Below are 18,235 nucleotides of genomic sequence, written 5' to 3'. Positions count from 1 at the left end.
TTTACCTTTTTTTTTGAATAGGTAACACATGTATATGGTGTAAAAATTCAACAGTAAAATGAATATACAATGAAAAACAAGTTTCCTTGCACTGAATTCCAGCCACCCAGTTTCCCTCCCTAGGGAAGACCACTAATACTAGTTTATTTATCCTTTCAGAGACCTTCTGTGCACTTATAAGTAGATACTTATAAGGTTATTTTTACACAGATGGTAGCATACTGTAATTACTGTTCTGTACCTTGCGCTTTTTTTCCATTTGCCTGTATATCTCAGAATTTGTTCCATATCAGTTTATTTATAGTTGTTTTTTTAACAGCTGCATAGTATTCCATCGTGCAGATATGCAGAAATGTATTTGATTGCTTCTTCATTGAAGGACATTTAGTTTCCCATCTTTTTCTATAATAAACACTGCTGCAGTAGGTACCTTGTTCATTTTGTACACTGAGAATATTTGTGGATAAATACCTTCAAGTGGATTTGTTGGGTCAAAGAGAATGTGCTTTTTGAAAGATAATGCCCGATTGCCACCAGAGGTTGGACCAGCTTTATACACCCACCAGCAATATATGAATTTCCTGTGCCCTCTCTAGGCATAGTAGCAGTAGAAACATTTAGAAGTGTTGCCAGTAAATAAAGAATTATTATATGTATTTTACACTATGCCCAACACAATCCCCTGATACATGTTGATACCAAAAAGTTGTTCATTTTTGTTTGTTTGTTTTTGGGGTTTTTTAACTGAAGTATAGTTGATTTGCAATGTTGTGTTAGTTTCTGGTGTTAAAAAATTGTTGGTTAACCTCAGGGGAGATAGACTTTCTCTGTGAAAGTTTACTGAGTTGGTCACTATATTCCAGAGAGTTTTTTAACTCTTTGATAGAGTAGAATGCTACTGAGAGAGAACCTACTGCCTGCTGTAGATTGCTTTAATGTTTTATTATTTTTTTTAATTTATTCATTTATTTTTGGCTGTGTTGGGTCTTCGTTGGCTGCGTGCGGGCTTTGTCTAGTTGTGGCGAGCAGGGGCTACTCTTCGTTGCGGTGCTCGGGCTTCTCATTGCGGTGGCTTCTCTTGTTGTGGAGTGCAGGCTCTAGGTGCACAGGCTTCAGCAGTTGTGGCACGAGGGCTCAGTAGTTGTGGCACACGGGCTTAGTTGCTCCACAGCATGTGGGATCTTCCTGGACCAGGGATCGAACTCGTGTCCCCTGCATTGGCAGGTGGATTCTCAACCACTGTGCCACCAGGGAAGTCCCTGCTTCAATGTTTTATTGAAGTATAACATAAATAAAATGAACAAATACTAAGTACATGGTTTGATGAATTTTTATATATGTATATAACTGTGTGACTACTACCTACATCCAGAACTAGAACATTACCAGTACCCCTAGAAGATTCTCTCATGCCCTCTGCAGTCAATACCACCCCAAAAGGTAACCACTGTTCTGATTTGTATCATTATAGATGAGTTTTCCTACCTTGAAATGTGATCACATGGTATGTACTCTTGTTTGGCTTCTTTCACTTAACATTATGTCTGTGAGATTCATCCATTTTGTAATGTATAGCAGTACATTCTTCAGAGCATTATAATATTACATTATGAATATACCACAATTTATCCATTCTAGTTTTTACAGACATTTTGAGTTGTTTCTGGTTTGGGACTGTTATGAGTGAAGCTGCTATAAACATTCTTTTACATGTCTTTTGTTGGATGTAAGTTCTTGTTTCTGAGAATTGCTGGGTCATAGGCTAGATGTATGTTTAGCTTTAGAAGATCTGCTTAGAAATACATGAGTTTGGTAGAAACAAAATAGTTTTCCAGAGTGCTTTTACCAATTTATACTCCCACTCAGATAAAAATTTTTTCTACCAGGTAAACAATATCTGAAATGACATGCCTTATATTTCATGCCTTGTATTTTGTTTAGCTTAAGCCTTTGATCATTGTTAAAACTCCATGGGAAATAGCATTTTATTAGTCATTTATACGTTTAAGTGCTTGAGTTTCATGGCCTTTCATAGAATCACAGAATTCTAGAGGTCTAGTCCAACAAAGGAGGATAAAGTAGCTTGCCCAGAATCATACAGCAGGTTACTGACTCAGTTGGGCAAAGTAGATGCCTATTCAACTCACAAAATAAACTATATTACTGTATTCAGACACTAGTAAGAGTCCCATGATGTATAAGCCCCATTATGTATAAGAATGGAACTACTTGGAAATTTTTCTTTGATTGACTTAAATAAAACTGCCAAATATTTCTCCAGCAGAGATGGGTTTATTCAGGATAGGCAGAGAATTGCAATTTGGGGTCTGCAACCATGGTAAGCCACATGCAAGTCCCTACATGGCAAGGGAAGGAGAACACTTTTATAGATGGGAAAGGGAAGCTGGGAGTGCTAAAGTAAACAAAGAAACCACGATTGAGTCCTTGCCAGGAAAGAAGAGGAGTCATTCTTCTTCCTGTTGGGCTCTGTTGTTATCACAGGGCATGAGAGCTCCTTCTTCTGGTCTCCCAGCTCTATTTAATTGAGGTTTCTGTTTATTTATTTTTTACATTTCCCCCTTTTAATCAAGATCTTTCTCTGAAAACGTCACTGACCAAAAGTTAGTTTTTCTAGTTTCAGCAGCTTTTTGCCCCTCAGTGCCAAGAAGGACCTTTCCTAGGTGTAATGTCTCAAGGCAGAGGAAAAGTGCATAGATTAGAAACCTATTGAGGTCACGTTCGAGTGAAAAGGGAGGGTAGAAGGCAGAATTCTCAAGCACTTTTTATCTGAAGTCCGTATGTTATCAAGATCATAAACATTTGAGATCATCTGAAGTGTTATATCATCATCAGAGGTTTGGCAACAAACTTCCAACAGGGCTGGTCTAGATACGTTCGGAAAGGTGTCTCATCAGATGTTGCTGCTTCTCTTCTGGGAAATCTTCACTTTCAGGTAACCCAGATAATGTGCAGGTCCAGTCAGGGTTTGGTGCTTTCTTTACTTGTATCACATGACTCGCCAAGAATCTGTTTCTTGGAGTTTGGTGGTACAAGGGTTGGCTAGCAGTACCCGATAGGGGCCTTTCCAGTGAGGTATAAGAGAATTCTTTCCCAATAGATGAAATCTCCAGGTTACAAGGTGTGATGCTTAAGGTCTTCGTCTCCCAAGGGTATACTGTGAAAAGACTGCTTTACCAAAGCATGGTTATTTTTTTTTTAACATCTTTATTGGAGTATAACTGCTTTACAGTGTTGTTAGTTTCTGCTGTATAACAAAGTGAATCAGCTATATGCATACGTATATCCCCATATCCCCTCCCTCTGCGTCTCCCTCCCACCATCCTTATTCCACCCCTCTAGGTGGTTGCAAAGCACCGAGCTGATCTCCCTGTGCTCTGCGGCTGCTTCCCACTAGCTATCTATTTTACATTTGGTAGTGTATATATGTCAATGCTACTCTCTCACTTCATCCCAGCTTACCCTTCCCCCTCCCCTTGTCCTCAAGTCCATTCTCTACGTCAGTGTCTTTATTCCTGTCCTTCCCCTAGGTTAATCAGAACCTTTTTTTTTTTTTTAGATTCCATATATATGTATTAGTGTATGGTATTTGTTTTTCTCTTCCTGACTTACTTCACTCTGTATGATAGACTAGGTCCATCCGCCTCACTACGAACAACTCAATTTCATTTCTTTTTATGGCTGAGTAATATTCCATTGTACATATGTGCCACATCTTCTTTATCCATTCATCTCTTGATGGACACTTAGGTGCTTCCATGTCCTGGCTATTGTAAATAGAGCTGCAATGAACATTGTGGTACATGACTCTTTTTGAATTATGGTTTTCTCAGGGTATATGCCCAGTAGTGGGATTGCTGGGTCATATGGTAGTTCTGTTTTTAGTTTTTCAAGGAACTTCCATACTGTTCTCCATAGTGGCTGAAAGCATGGTTATTTTTAATAGAAGCAGTTAGGCCTTTGCAGTATTAGAGTATCTCTCCTTTTATCACTTGTGGGTCAAAAGAAGCAGAAGCCAAGTGCATTGGACATCTTATGACTATCTCAAAGGGGAGAGTTTATGAGTTCTAAAAGGAGTAGATCTGAGATTTGGAAGGACCAACAGCAATGCTTTTGGCCAGGGTATTTGGAGGGCCTCTACCAGTTTTGCCAATTCAGTCTTAAAAACACGGTTGGTGTGTTCCACAAGGAAACCAGAGGATTGAGGGTGGTAAGCACAGTGAAACTTGTAAAACTGGATAAACAGCACAGGCTCGTTGAAGTACCTGGCCAGTAAAATGGGTTCCTCGATCACTGTAAAGTTTGAGAGGAGTTCCCCAGGTAGGGTTAATCTTTTCTAAAAAGACCTTAGCCACAGAAGAGGCAGTAGCCTGTCTGCAAGAGAAGGCTTCAGTTCATTGTGAAAACATACAGACCGTGACTAAAATATATTCACATCCATGAGATGGAGGAAGTTGTATGACATCCATTTGCCAAACCTCAAATTAATCAGTTTAGTAGCATTTTTTAAATTTTATTTATTTGTTTGGCTGCATCGGGTCTTCGTTGCGGCATGCGGGATCTAGTTGTGGCATGCAGGTTTTCTCTTCTCTAGTTGTGGCTTGGGCTCTGTAGTTGTAGTGCGTGGGCTCTGTAGTTGTGGTATGCAGGCTCAGTAGTTGTGGCACGTGGGCTTTGTTGCCCTGCGGCATGTGGGATCTTAGTTCCCCAACCAGGGATTGAACCAGTGTCCCCTGCATTGGAAGGCAGATTCTCTACCACCGGACCACCAGGGAAGTCCCAAATTAAGTAGTTTAAAATGTCCAGGAGCAGTACAAACAGGCTTCCCTGGGTTGTACTTTGGACAAGTGGGACAAGTGAGGTAGTCACTTTTTGTAGCTTTCTTAATGTTTCCCCACTCATATTGATTCATGAATGCGATCATTTTGTCAGTACACCAGTAGTTTAATGCATGGACAGTGGTGGGGAGTGGGAATTTTAGAGTCCTCTGTAAGACTGGGTTGTTATTTGGTCCAAACCAGAGCTTTCTCTTTTTATCAAACCAAAAATGGTTGAATTTCCAACCTTGCTTTTCCTTTTCTGAGGCCACTTGTTGGGCTTCTCTAGCCAGTTTCTCTAAGTCATCATTTGGGGAAATATCCCTTTGAGCCATGACAGAGATTTGGCTGCTTTCGTTTGGCATTGAGTGTGATGAGAATTCAGGAGAACTTCTACTGCGTCAGGTATAAAAATGGCTAAAGGGCATCCCATAGTGATTTTCCTGGTTGCTTTAACTAAAATGGCAGTGGCTGTAATGGCTCTAAGGCAAGGACGGGAGGTGTTCCCATGCCACAGAGTCCAGTTACTGGCTATAATATCCTATGGGTTGTTGGTGGTCCCTTGTTTTTGGGTAAGTACCCCAAGGGCATTCCCTTCCTTTTCATAAACAAAAAGGGAAAAGGGGAATTTGATAATTGTGATGCCCAAGAGCAGGTGGATTCATAAAACTCCCCTTTAAGGCCTTAAAGGCCGTGTTGTCCAGTTCTTCCCATAAAATTGGGTCAGGATTGTTACTGTTGAGTAAGACATACAGAGGTTTGGCCATAGAGAGAAATTTAGAATGCAATTTAAGCAATAACCAGTAGCTCAGGAATACCTCTCGGCACCTAGTTTTGGGTTTGGGGAAACTTAGGACAACATGAAGTCTATCTGGATCTGATTGTAGCCCTTATTTTGAGATCAGATGCTCTAAATATTGAAACTAGGTTTGGGCAAACTGCAGTTTTTGTTTGGTGACCTTGTGTCCCTTTAAGCCTAAATGTTTGTTTGTTTTTTAATTTTATTGAAGTATAGTTGATTTACGGTGTTGCCTTTAATTTCTGTTGTACAACAAAGTGACTCAGTTATGCATATATATATTCTTTTCCATTGTGGTTTTTCACAGGATATTGAATATAGTTCCCTGTGCTATACAGTAGCACCTTGTTGTTTATCCATCCTATATATAATAGTTTTAAACCTGAAAGTTTTAGCAAGTGGTTGCTGTCTTCCTGTGAAGAGAAAAGGAGAGCAAAGAAGCAAATCATCTACTTACTGCAACAAAGTAGAACCCCTGAACTTTATATCATCCAGATCAGCCTTCAGGGTTGGTGAGAAATGAAGGGCTCTCAATAAAGCCCTTGAGACATTACTGTCCTGGTGAATTGTTTTTCTTCCCAAATGAAGGCAAACAGGTGTTGGCTAGCTTCGTCAACTGGAATACTAAAGAGTGAACTCATAAATCAGTTACAGTAAAGAATTTACTTCTGATAGGAATAGATGTTAGTAACCTATGAAAGTTAGGAACAACAAGATATTGAGGGATAACAATGTTTTTTTTGTTTGTTTTTGGCCGTGCTGCGCAGCTTACGGGATCTTATTTCCCCAGCCAGGGATTGAACTTGGGCCACAACAGTGAAAGTGCCAAATCCTAACCACTGGACCACCAGGGAACTCCCAACAGTGTTGTTTTTTTTGCTCAGAGGTCCTGGGCCTCCACCCTTGGCCCTTAGGTTTTCTCACTGGGAAAATGGAAGTGTTACAGGGCTAGTACAAGGGGTAAAGAGGCCTCAAGCCTTGTAATCTTCTATTATGGGCTTTGTGCCTTGAAGGGCTGCTTTACTTTATATGATATTGATTAATTCCGGGATGAGGTTTTGAGGAATCTATGTGAAACTTGATGGGAGATGCACTATTAATTTTGCCAGTATCAGTTGGAGATTTTGCCCATAAGGAAAGTGGTAGCTGATTCAATAGGGGCAAATGATCAGTGTTTCCAGAATCAGCTCTAGAACAAAAAAAAGATGTCAAAGGATCATTTAATTCACCTGGCTGGTTACTTTGATGACTACTGTCAAATTCTATAATTAACTCCTCCTTTTGGGAGAAAGAAATTTTGGCATGATACTTCTCTAAGAAGTCTCGGCCTAATAAATGAGTAGGGACAGAGAAACTAAGGAGAAAAGGGTGTATGTATCTGAAAGGGCCTAAACAAAAGGGAATTGGTCAGAGATAGGAACCTTTTGAGGTTCATTAGAGATCCCCACTATTTGAACTGGGGTATTTTGGAGGTTTTTTTGGCCACGTCTCGTGGCATGTTGGGATCTTAGTTCCCTGACCAGGAATTGAACCCGAGCCCCCTGCATTGGAAGCTCAGAGTCTTAACCACTGGACTGCCAGGGCAGTCCTGAAATGTTTTAATATTCCCAGGCAGGGGCTGCTTTATATTAGTTGGGTTGAGCACTGAGAGTTTAGCTCCAGCATCATTTAGGACTGGAAGAGATCCATTCCCAATCTGGAGAAATGTTTCTCCAAGTTGATTAAGAGGGAGAATTGGGAAAATCCCTGGTAGTTCCTCAGAGCCCCATAATTGAGAGTTGGGAGGACGTTGGAAAGGCTGGTTAGAGAGCTGAAGATGCCTAAAGTACTTAAATTTGTAGCAGTCTCTTTTCCAATGTCCTAGCTCTTTGCAATAATAGCAGAAACTAGGAGGGTTTGGGTTTTGTTTAGGAGCCTTCATTTGCTGGATTTGAAGATTAAGAATTTTGGTGGTCTCCCATTTAGGTGACTCAGGTAGAGTGCAAGAGAGCTGGTTTGTCAGATTAATTAAGTCTGGGATGGACATAGTTTCCCATTCCATCCTGGTCTTTTTTACTAGATGGGAAAGATCCCAGTTCAGCCCATTAATAAAAATAGAGTTAAAAACTACCAGGTAGAATCAACACATGAAGGAAGACCAGAATTTTTTTTTTAATCTGAAGTCGATTATAATAGTTATGAACAGTTTCATCAGATTTTTGTATGCAAGCCTGAAGTTTGTTCCAATCAACAGGCTTTGGAAAATTGCTCAATGAAGTCGCTTAGCCATATCTCTAACCTGATCATGTAGTAAGTTAGTGGGCTGGTCTCCCAGTTGTAATTCTAGAGACATTTCAGGATTTTCCCAATTAGCAGTTTTCATCAAATGCTGTGCCTGGCCTTCACGGAACTAGATCCCACACGCATGCCGCGACTAAGAGTTCACATGTAGCAACTAAGGAGCCCATGAGGGTGGGATAGGGAGGGTGGGAGGGAGGCTCAAGAGGGAGGGGATGTGGGGATATATGTATACTTATAGCTGATTCACTTTGTTGTACAACAGAAACTAACACAACATTGTAAAGCAATTATACTCCGATAAAGATATTAAAAAAGAAGAGCCCACAAGCCACAACTGAGACCCTGTGCAACCAAGTAAAAATCAATCAATCAATTAATCAATAAAAGTTTAACAAATAAACACCTCAGAAAATCTGTGAGGATCTTCAGTTACTTTGGGAAAATATTTGACAATGGCTCACAGTTCAATATAAGGGAATATAAGAAATTAAGGGTTTAACCTCTGGATCCTCAGAAAGCTTAATTTTTTTTTTTTTTTAGGATTTTTTTTGAGGTTTTTTTTTGGCTGCATTGGCTCTTCGTCGTTGCACGCAGGCTTTCTCTAGTTGTGGCGAGCGGGGGTTACTCTTGGTTGCGGTGCACAGGCTTCTCATTGCAGTGTCTTCTCTTGTGGAGCATGGGCTCTAGGTGCGTGTGCTTCAGTAGTTGTAGCACGCAGGCTCAGTAGTTGTGACTCGCAGGCTCTAGAGCACAGGCTCAGTAGTTGTGGCACACTGGCTTAGTTGCTCCGTGGCATGTGGGATCTTCCCAGACCAGGGCTCGAACCCGTGTCCCCTGCATTGGCCAGCGGATTCTTAACCACTGTGCCACCAGGGAAGCCCAGAAGGCTTAATTTTTAAGGGACAGGCTCTAACAAGTTCCGGGAGAGAATTTGTATGAGGGAATTGAGGGTAAAGAGGAGGCACAGGCAGTATAGAGGAAGGATTGAAATGGTGCTGGAGGCAGAGTCTGGCCACAAGAAGCCAAGGGAGAGAAAGGTGGTGCCAGAGGTGGAGCCTGAGACAAAGAAGCCAAGAAGAAGAGCCTGAGACTTCAGGAGCCATTTTATCTTCCTTTAATCATTTATTTGCCTCAGTTAATCTTAAAATCTTATTTTGCAGAGAAGCAGTTTTAGGTTCCTGATAATGTTTGGAAGCCTTAAAATGCCAGTTGAAATAGGCATACCATTCAGCTCTGTTTCTGAGCTATTGTAGTCCAGTTCAGTTTTAAGGAAATTAAGTTTGGGGATTTTAAAAGTTCCCCAAAATGGCCATTGAGGGCTTCCCTGGTGGCGCAGTGGTTGAGAGCCCGCCTGCCGATGCAGGGGACACGGGTTCGTGCCCCGGTCCGGGAAGATCCCACATGCCGCGGAGCGGCTGGGCCCGTGAGCCATGGCCGCTGCCTGCGCGTCCGGAGCCTGTGCTCCGCGATGGGAGAGGCCACAACAGTGAGAGGCCCGCGTACCACAAAAAAAAAAAAAAAAAAAAAAAAGGCCATTGATATTCTAAATTGCCTTTGGACAGGTTGGTCCATTTAGTTAGAAATGTGCATGAGGAAGGACCACAGTTTTTAAACATAAAATTGGCCAAAGTCCCAGGGTGTGGGGGCCACAGATAACTGGGATCCCATTTCTCAGAGGATTTCCTCTAGAGTAAAAGAACAATTTTCAAACAGCTCGAACAGCTTACAGTTCAAACAGCTCAATTCAAACAGCCTGCAAGCTAACACCAGCCATTTCTTCATACACAAAGAGGGCATGAGCTTGGATCCAGGAGAAAGACCCTCCAAATTCCACGGTCAGCAAGAAAAGCAGTGAGCTCAGTGGGCTCAATTATGGGTACCTCACCTGTTTGCTCACCAGTCCTGGAGTCTTCAGGGGTCTCCTCTGGTCCCCGTATGGGCCACCAAAATGTTGACCTAAATCAAATAGATGACCAGACATTTCTCCAGCAAAGATGGGCTTATTTGAGATCAGCAGAGAATTGCAATTCAGCGTCTGCAACCATGGTGAGCCACATGCGAGTTCCTGCACAGCAAGGGAAGGACACGTTTATAGAGGGGAAAGGGAAATTGGGAACACTATAGTAAACAGAGTCCATAGCTTCTCATTGGCTGAGTCCTTGCCAGGAAAGAAGAGGAGTCTTTCTTCCTCCTGTTTGGGCTCTGCTACCATCACAGGGCATGAGAGCTCCTTCTTGTGGTCCTTCAACACTATTTAATTGAGGTTTCTGTTTATCAGTTTTTTATACCTTACTTGAACAGAGTTTCTGGAGAGAAACAAGGAGCATTCATTCATTCAACATATACTTATTGAGCATCTACTATATGCCAAAAATGTTTCTAGTTCTTATAGATACAGCAGTCCAAAAAAACTGACAAAAATCTTGCTCTTCATAGAGCTTACATTCTAATAGGACTGAACAGACAATAAGCAAGATGAATAAATAAAATTTCTGCTATGTTACATACTGATAAATATTATGGGGAGGAAGGTAGGAAAGGGAACTAGAAAGTATATAAGTGGGGAGTGCGAATAAGGGATGGCCTCACTGAGATGACTTTTGAGAAAATATTTGAAAGAAATGAAGGGAAAGTACCTTTGAGAATATGGGGGATGGGGGGAAGGGATGTTACTGATAGATGGAATGGCAAGTTCAAGGCCCTAAGATGAGAACATGCCTGTTGTGTTCAAGGAACAAGTAGCTCACATGCCAGAACAGAGTGTGAGGGGCAGAGTAGTAGATGATGTTGATCAGAGAGGTAATGAGGGCCGAGATCACATGAATCCTTTAAGATCACAATAAGAATTTTGCCCTTTAATCTGGGTGAAATGGAAAGAAGCCTTTGGAAGGTTTTGAGTAGAGGAATGATAGGATATGACTTGGATTTTAACAGGATCTCTCTGGCTCCTGTGTTGAGAATGGGTCAGAGAGGGATAGGATGGCTGTTGCAATAATTAGAGGAGTACCTGGAGCCAGAGAAGTGGAGATAGTGAGATATGATCAAAATCTGGATATATTTTGAAGGTTGAGCCAACAAGATTTGCTGACTGTCAGATGTGGGGTGGTGTGAGAGTAAGAGAGGAGTCAAGCAGAACTCCCAAGGTTTTTGACCTGAACACCTGAAAGGATGGAAATGCCATTACCTGAAATAGGGAAAACTCAGAGCCACGTTGTTATTGGGAGCAGGGGGCAAGGGAGTGGTCAAGGGACAGGTGGGTATCAGGAGCTCAGTTTGGGTCATGTTAAGTTTGAAATCTCTTTTGAGACATCAAATGGAAATGTCAAATTTGCAATTAGATATATGAATCTGGAGTTCAGGGAAAAGGTAGGTGCTGGAGATAGAAGTTTGAGTCATTAGTTAGATATGAAGAAGTAACAGCAAAAGGTGCTGAGAAGGAGCGAGCAGAACAATAAGAAGAAAATCAGGCCTGTGTGGTGTCCTTGTCCTGGAAGCCAAATGAAGGAAGTGTTTTCAAGAAGGAAAGTGGAAGCTAGGAAGCAAGGAAGCACATGGCATACAAGAAGGAAAGTGGTCAACTGAGCATTAGTTTATTAGATCCCTGAGAGAAAGCATGTACTAAGTGGAAATGGTAAAAATGAGGGCTCTGGAGGTCAAATTTACTCTTTCCATTATTGTGCTTGTATCAGTCTTGACTGCATGACTTTTTTTTTTTTTCAATATTTATTTATTTGGCTGCATCGGGTCTTAGTCACGGCACGCAGGTTTTTATTTTTTTAATGTTTATTTATTTATTTTCTTATTAGTCATCCATTTTATACACATCAGTGTATACATGTCAATCCCAATTGCCCAATTCATCACACCCCCACCCCCACCCCCAGCCGCTTTCCCGCCTTGGTGTCCATACGTTTGTTCTCTACTTCTGTGTCTCAATTTCTCCTCTGCAAACCGGTTCATCTGTACCATTTTCTAGGTTCCACATATATGGGTACGCAGGTTCTTCGTTGCAGCACGTGGGCTTCTCATTGTGGCAGCAGAGTGCATGGGCTCAGTAGTTGCGGCATGCGGGCTCTCTTAGTTGTGGCCCACAGGCTGTAGAGCACGTGGGCTCAATAGTTGCGGTGCGTGGGCTTAGCTGCCCCACTGCACGTGGGATCTTAGTTCCCCATCCAGGGGTCAAACCCGCGTCCCCTGCATTGGAAGGCAGATTCTTACCACTGGACCACCAGGGAAGTCCCTGCACAACTGTTTTGAATTGTCCTTGAAACAAAGCAGTGCTGCTTTGGGACTGGGTTTTGTCTTAACACGGCACTCCTCCTGTTACCTGGGGGAACCTGATTGCTGCCTCATACCTAAGTCATTTCCCCTTTACCATGTTCTGGTGTTGATCGCCTTTAAGAAGGGAGAATACTTAACTCAGCACTCTAAAATTTAGTAATGTTTAATGAGATTATGTCTGTGATGCCCTTGGTAAATATGAAAATAACCACCTAGAGAAACACAAAGCACTACTTTTACTACTACTTTTAGCATATTATTATTTTTATTATCTTCAAACATGCCAACCCTTTCCTTATTTTGTGAACACTTATTCAAAATAGAAAGCGTTCTAAAATGAAAACTAACTTTTCTCTTTCTCTTCAGCCTACTTGCTGCCTTAAAGCTAGCCCTTAATAGAGAAACTAGGTCTGTTAAGTGTTATTTTCTGCTTTTTCCTTCCTGTCTTCTTAATCTCCCAGCTGTCTCAACTCAGAACCTTGTAGGAAGAGAGTTATACTTCAGAAAACTGTTTGCTTTGACATTTAAACAAGCCTCCATTTTGTTTTTCCATATTAGAATTTTTCCTCTTCCCCTCTCCCATCTCCAGCACTCTGAACTGTCATCTTTTCAGCTCATTCATTATTGTTAACGTTTGCAGATTATACCAGAGGAGGGAGACAGATTTATAAACACGTGTTCCTACCCAGCTGTTTCAAGAGTAGGAATAACATTCCTCTTTGAATTGTATACCTGCTGTCTATATACAGCTATGCTCATCTGCCCTTGTAAATGAGGTGCCTACTTCTAAGTCTTACCTTGTCTAGAAATAAATGTACCCTGTTCCTATTCAAATTGGTTATACAGTAATCAGAGCAGCCCATCACTGGGAGGAGACATCCATGTGAATTCACTTTGCTAACAGCCGGAGAGAATTTAGCCCAATTGCTTTCTTAGGAGGTTTGTCATTTCCCTTAAGATGCCAGGGCTCTAGAAAGGGATAGAAATCCTGTCCTCTTTCCCCCTGGATGCCTCCCTACAGTCCTTTATGTATCTTTTATGTAAGATGAAGATAAGGGGACATATTAAGGAAGTTGTGTAAAAAGAATCAGAACCCATTAAGAGATAGCTGTGTAATGCCTTGAAGATCTGACCACTCATCAATAATGAGTAATGAGTGAATTACTTAACCTTTCTGGGCTTCCATTTCCTTATTTACAAAGTAACTTTTTTTTTATGTATTTATTTATTTATTTTTGGCTGCGTTGGGTCTTAGTTGTGGCATGCAGGCTCTTAGTTTGTGGCATGTGGGATCCAGTTCCCTGACCAGGGATCGAACCTGGGCCCCCTGCATTGCGAGCGCTGAGTCTTAACCACTGGACCACCAGGGAAGTCCCAGAGCAAGGATTTGGACTAAGGTTTTCTGACTGCAAGTTCAGTGATCTTTAGACAGCATTCTACATCAAAGAAGAATATAGTTGAGTTATTACAGATAGGCCCTGGGAGTGCTTAATCAAATAGTATTTTATTAGTCTATGACCAAAGACAAACAAAAGACTAATTTTGGAGCCTTTTAAGTTGTTTTTTTTTCTTTTCTGCTCAGTTCTTTTCTTTTTTTTTTTTTGTCATATTTTATTTTTGGCTGTGTTGGGTCTTCGTTGCTGCACACGGGCTTTCTCCAGTTGTGGCAGGAAGGGGCCACTCTTCATTGTGGTGCATGGGTTTCTCATTGCAGTGGCTTCTCTTGTTGCGGAGCATGGGCTGTAGGCGCGCGGGCTTCAGTAGTTGTGGCTCGCGGGTGCTAGAGTGCAGGCTCAGCAGTTGTGGCACAGAGGCCTAGTTGCTCTGTGGCATGTGGGATCCACCCAGACCAGGGCTCGAACCCGTGTCCCCTGCATTGGCAGGCAGATTCTTAACCACGGCGCCACCAGGGAAGTCCAACTTCTAGAGTCTTATTCTCTAGATACATTACATAGAAAATGTGCCTTTGGGCACATTGAATTACTGTATTCAAACTTTCGACACATCCCTTTTGTTCTGAACACATAGCAAGAAGTAAAATATATAAAGTGAAAATCAGAGAACATGTTTGGGCTCACAAACAAAATAATCTTATCCATGGACCAAAAACAGAAGAGATGCAAGTCACTGAGTGAGGCTGAAACTGTGGGCCTGCTGGCCTCCAGGTATGGGACCAGAGAACGGTGCCTGAGAGGTGAGTTCCTGGTACTGAAAATATCTATAGAGATAGTTCATAAATAGAGAGAACTTGAGGCCAGGGGAGTAGGATGCCACGCCCCCAACCAGTCTCATGGAAGGAGACTTTTAAAAAGTTAATTGAACTTAGCAACAAAAAGAAATGAACTACTTACTGATACATGCAGCAACATGGTGAATCTCAAAAGCATTATGTTAAGTAAGTGAAAGAAGCCAGATGTGGAAGACTACAAGCTGTCTGATTCATTTTATATGAAATTCTGGAAAAGGCAAAGCTATAGGAATATAAACCAGATTAGTCATTGTCTGGGGCTGGGGATGGTGAAATGAGATTGATTGCACAAGGGCTGAGTACTTTTTGACTAATGGAAATGTTCTATAAATTGATCATGGTAGTAATTATACAACTGTAAATATTAATCACACTCATCAAATTATATATTTTAAAATGAATGGATGTTATTGTATATAAATTATAACTATAAAGCAGATTTTTTTTTAAAGGGTATATAGGTATAGGGCTTCACAACAGAGTGACAAGTGGCAAGTTAGTTGCATGGGAAATTGTGTAGATTCAGACAAAGGTGAAGAATTGGAGCAACTAATGAAATCAATCTACTGTATTAGGTTTGATTATAATAGAACCTACCTGTTGTTGGAGCTTTAAAAAAAATTGCCCTTGATAAAGAATTTGTTACTTAAAAAAGAAAAAAAGTTAATTGAGTGGAGGAGGAGGGAAGCCTAAGGAGTTGTGAAGAAGCTGCCTTCTGGTTCAATGATTAGAACTGTGATATCTTCTAATGGCTCAGGCCATTAGAAGACCTCTTCAGACTAGGTCCTTAGGGGGCTAGATGGAAGAAATTGCAAAACTATTAAACAGAGAAGGGGGGAAATTAGTAACAAAAACATCTCTTTCAAAAAAGAGACTGCAAACCAAAATTATATATAATAGAAATCTAATGCTAAGAAAGATAACCACCAAAAATTAACCAGGACTTCCATTTTCAGGAAGATGGAGTAGACATACCTTTCCTGATTTCTCCCACTAAATACAACTAAAACACCTTTACATTATATATATATCATATATATATATATATCATATATATATATATATAATATATAGAAATATCCAACAGAGGACTAGTATCTGAATACATAAAGAGCTCTCAAAACTCAACAGTAGAAAACAATCCAGTCAGAAAATGAGCTAAAATATGAACAGATATTTCACCAAAGAGGATATACAGATGGCAGATAAGCACATGAAAAAGATGTTTAACATCATTAGCATGAGGGAAATGCAAATTAAAAATCACAATATGAGATATTACTATACAACTTTTAGAATGGTTAAGATTAAAAAGAGAGAGAGAGGACTTCCCTGGTGGTGCAGTGGTTAAGAATCCGCCTGCCAATGCAGGGGACATGGGTTCAATCTGTGGTCTGGGAAGATCCCATATTGCAGCAGAGCAACTAAGCCCATGAGCCACAACTATTGAGCCCATGCACCTAGAGCCCGTGCTCCGCAACAAGAGAAGCCACAAAATGAGAAGCCCGCTCACCGCAACAAAGACTAGCCCCCACTCACTACAACTAGAGAAAGCCCGCGTGCAGCAACAAAGACCCAGCGCAGCCAAAAATAAATAAATAAATAATTTTTTTTTTTAAGTTAAAAAAAAACTAAATGCAGCTACAATATGACCCAGTAAATGCATTCTTGGGTATTTATTTGGGAGAGATGAAAAACTTAAGTTCAGGGGACTTCCTTTGTGGTCCACTGGTGAAGACTTCACCCTTCCACTGCAGGGGGTGGAGGTTTGATCCCTGATCAGGAAACTAAGATCCCACATGCCATGCTGTGCAACACAGCCAAAACAAAACCAATAAATAAATCTTATTTTTAAAAAACAAAAGAACTTAAGTTCACACAAAAACCTGTACACCAATGTGTATAGCAGCTTATTCATAATAGCCAAATACTGGAAACAACCCAGATGTCCTTCAGCAGGTGAGTGGTAGGACAAACTATGGTATCTCCATACCAAACCACCAATAAAAAGGACTATTATAAACTTTTTTTATAGTTTATAGACCGGGGCACGAACCTGTGTCCCCTGCATCGGCAGGCGGACTCTCAACCACCGCGCCACCAGGGAAGCCCAGGACTAAACTATTGATACATACAACAACCTGGATAAATCTCCAGAGAACTATATGCTGGTAGAAAAAAAAAAACAGCCCCAGAAGGTTATATACTATATGATTCCATTTATATAATATTTTTGAAATGACAAAATTATAGAAATGAGAAACAGATTACTAGTTGCCAGGAATTGAGGAGGGGTGGGGATGGGAGGGAAATGAGTGTAGCTAGGAAAGGACAACATGAGGTACCCTTGTGTTGATGGAAATATTTTGTTTCTTCATTATATTAATGGCAGAATCTCGGTTGGGATATTATACTATAGTTTTGTTGCAAAATGTTACCATTAAAGGGCATGTGGGATCTCTTTATTATTTCTTACAACTGTATGTGAATCTATAATTATCTCAAAAATTTTAAATTAGTTTTAAAAATTTAACCATCAGGAATTGAACGCACGCCTAATGAAATTAACATATGGTACAAAGACTGTAATAAGTATGTTCAGAATTCTTAAAGAGAAACAGAATAATAAACTCTTTTAAAAATAAAACTATGAAAAAAATAAAACTGTGAACCAAACAGCCAGTAATTAAATAATGTCATGTAGATATGAAAAATTAACCAGTTTAAAATTTTGGAAATGAGAAAAAGTCATTTAAATATAATTATATATTATAGTCATTGAAATTTTTTAAAAACCTCAATACAGGGCTTCCCTGGTGGCACAGTGGTTGAGAGTCCGCCTGCCGATGCGGGACACGGGTTCGTGCCCCAGTCTGGGAAGATCCCACATGCCGCGGAGCAGCTGGGCCCGTGAGCCATGGCTGCTAGGCCTGTGCGTCCGGAGCCTGTGCTCTGCAATGGGAGAGGTCACATCAGTGAGAGGCCCGCGTACCGGAAAAACAAAAAACAAAAAAAAAACCTCAATACATTGGATAAATTCTAGGCTGCATGTAGTCAAAGAAAAGATTATAAATTGAAAGAATCAAGCACAAAGAAAAAATATATGAGAGATCAACGTGAGTCCTAGAAAAAAAAAGAATGGCAGAAAGACAGTAAATTAATATACAACAGGTAATGACTTTCCTGAATTAGAGAAATTCTAATTAGAAACTTAACTAGGTAGGTTGTACACTCCAAGTACTGTATACCAAACAGATAAATAAAAGTAAATTCAGGGAGACTTCCCCGGTGGCACAGTGGTTAAGAATCCGCTTGGCAATGCTGGGGACACGGGTTCCACCTCTGGTCCAGGAATATCCCACATGCCGCGGAGCAACTAAGCCCGTGCACCACAACTACTGAGCCTGTGCTTTAGAGCCCACGAGCCACAACTACTGAACCCGCACGCCACAACTACTGAAGCCCGCACGCCTAGAGCCCGTGCTTTGCAACAAGAGAAGCCACTGCAATGAGAAGCCTGCAACGAAGAGCAGCCCCCGCTCATCGCCAACTAGAGAAAGCCCTCATGCAGCAACGAAGACCCAACACAGCCAAAAATAAATAATTTATTTATCTTTTTAAAAAGTAAATTCAGTATTCTGGTTAAATATGGTAGATTGAAAGTACATGTTTACCTCCTACCTTCCCCCTAAAACCCATTCAAATGTCAGTAAAGGGATTTTGTTTTTAAGATATAAACTCACAAGGTAAAGAAGACAGACAGGTATAAATCAGTAAAACTTGGGACACTAG

General features: G+C 40.9%; 1 protein-coding gene and 1 non-coding gene across 8 annotated transcripts in view; one reads left to right on the top strand and one right to left on the bottom strand.

Moving 5' to 3' along the window:
- Nucleotides 1-18,235, top strand: part of ZNF609 (zinc finger protein 609) — a 234,542-nt gene that overhangs the window by 200,151 nt on the left and 16,156 nt on the right. The gene's annotated exons all lie outside the window — the stretch shown is intronic.
- On the bottom strand, nucleotides 13,493-13,565 carry TRNAA-CGC (transfer RNA alanine (anticodon CGC)). The gene has a single exon. It is a non-coding gene; the product is annotated as a tRNA-Ala (tRNA).

Source organism: Globicephala melas, chromosome 2, assembly GCF_963455315.2.
Source record: "Globicephala melas chromosome 2, mGloMel1.2, whole genome shotgun sequence".
NCBI lineage: Eukaryota > Metazoa > Chordata > Mammalia > Artiodactyla > Delphinidae > Globicephala > Globicephala melas.
This window is presented reverse-complemented; position numbering and strand designations above follow the sequence as displayed.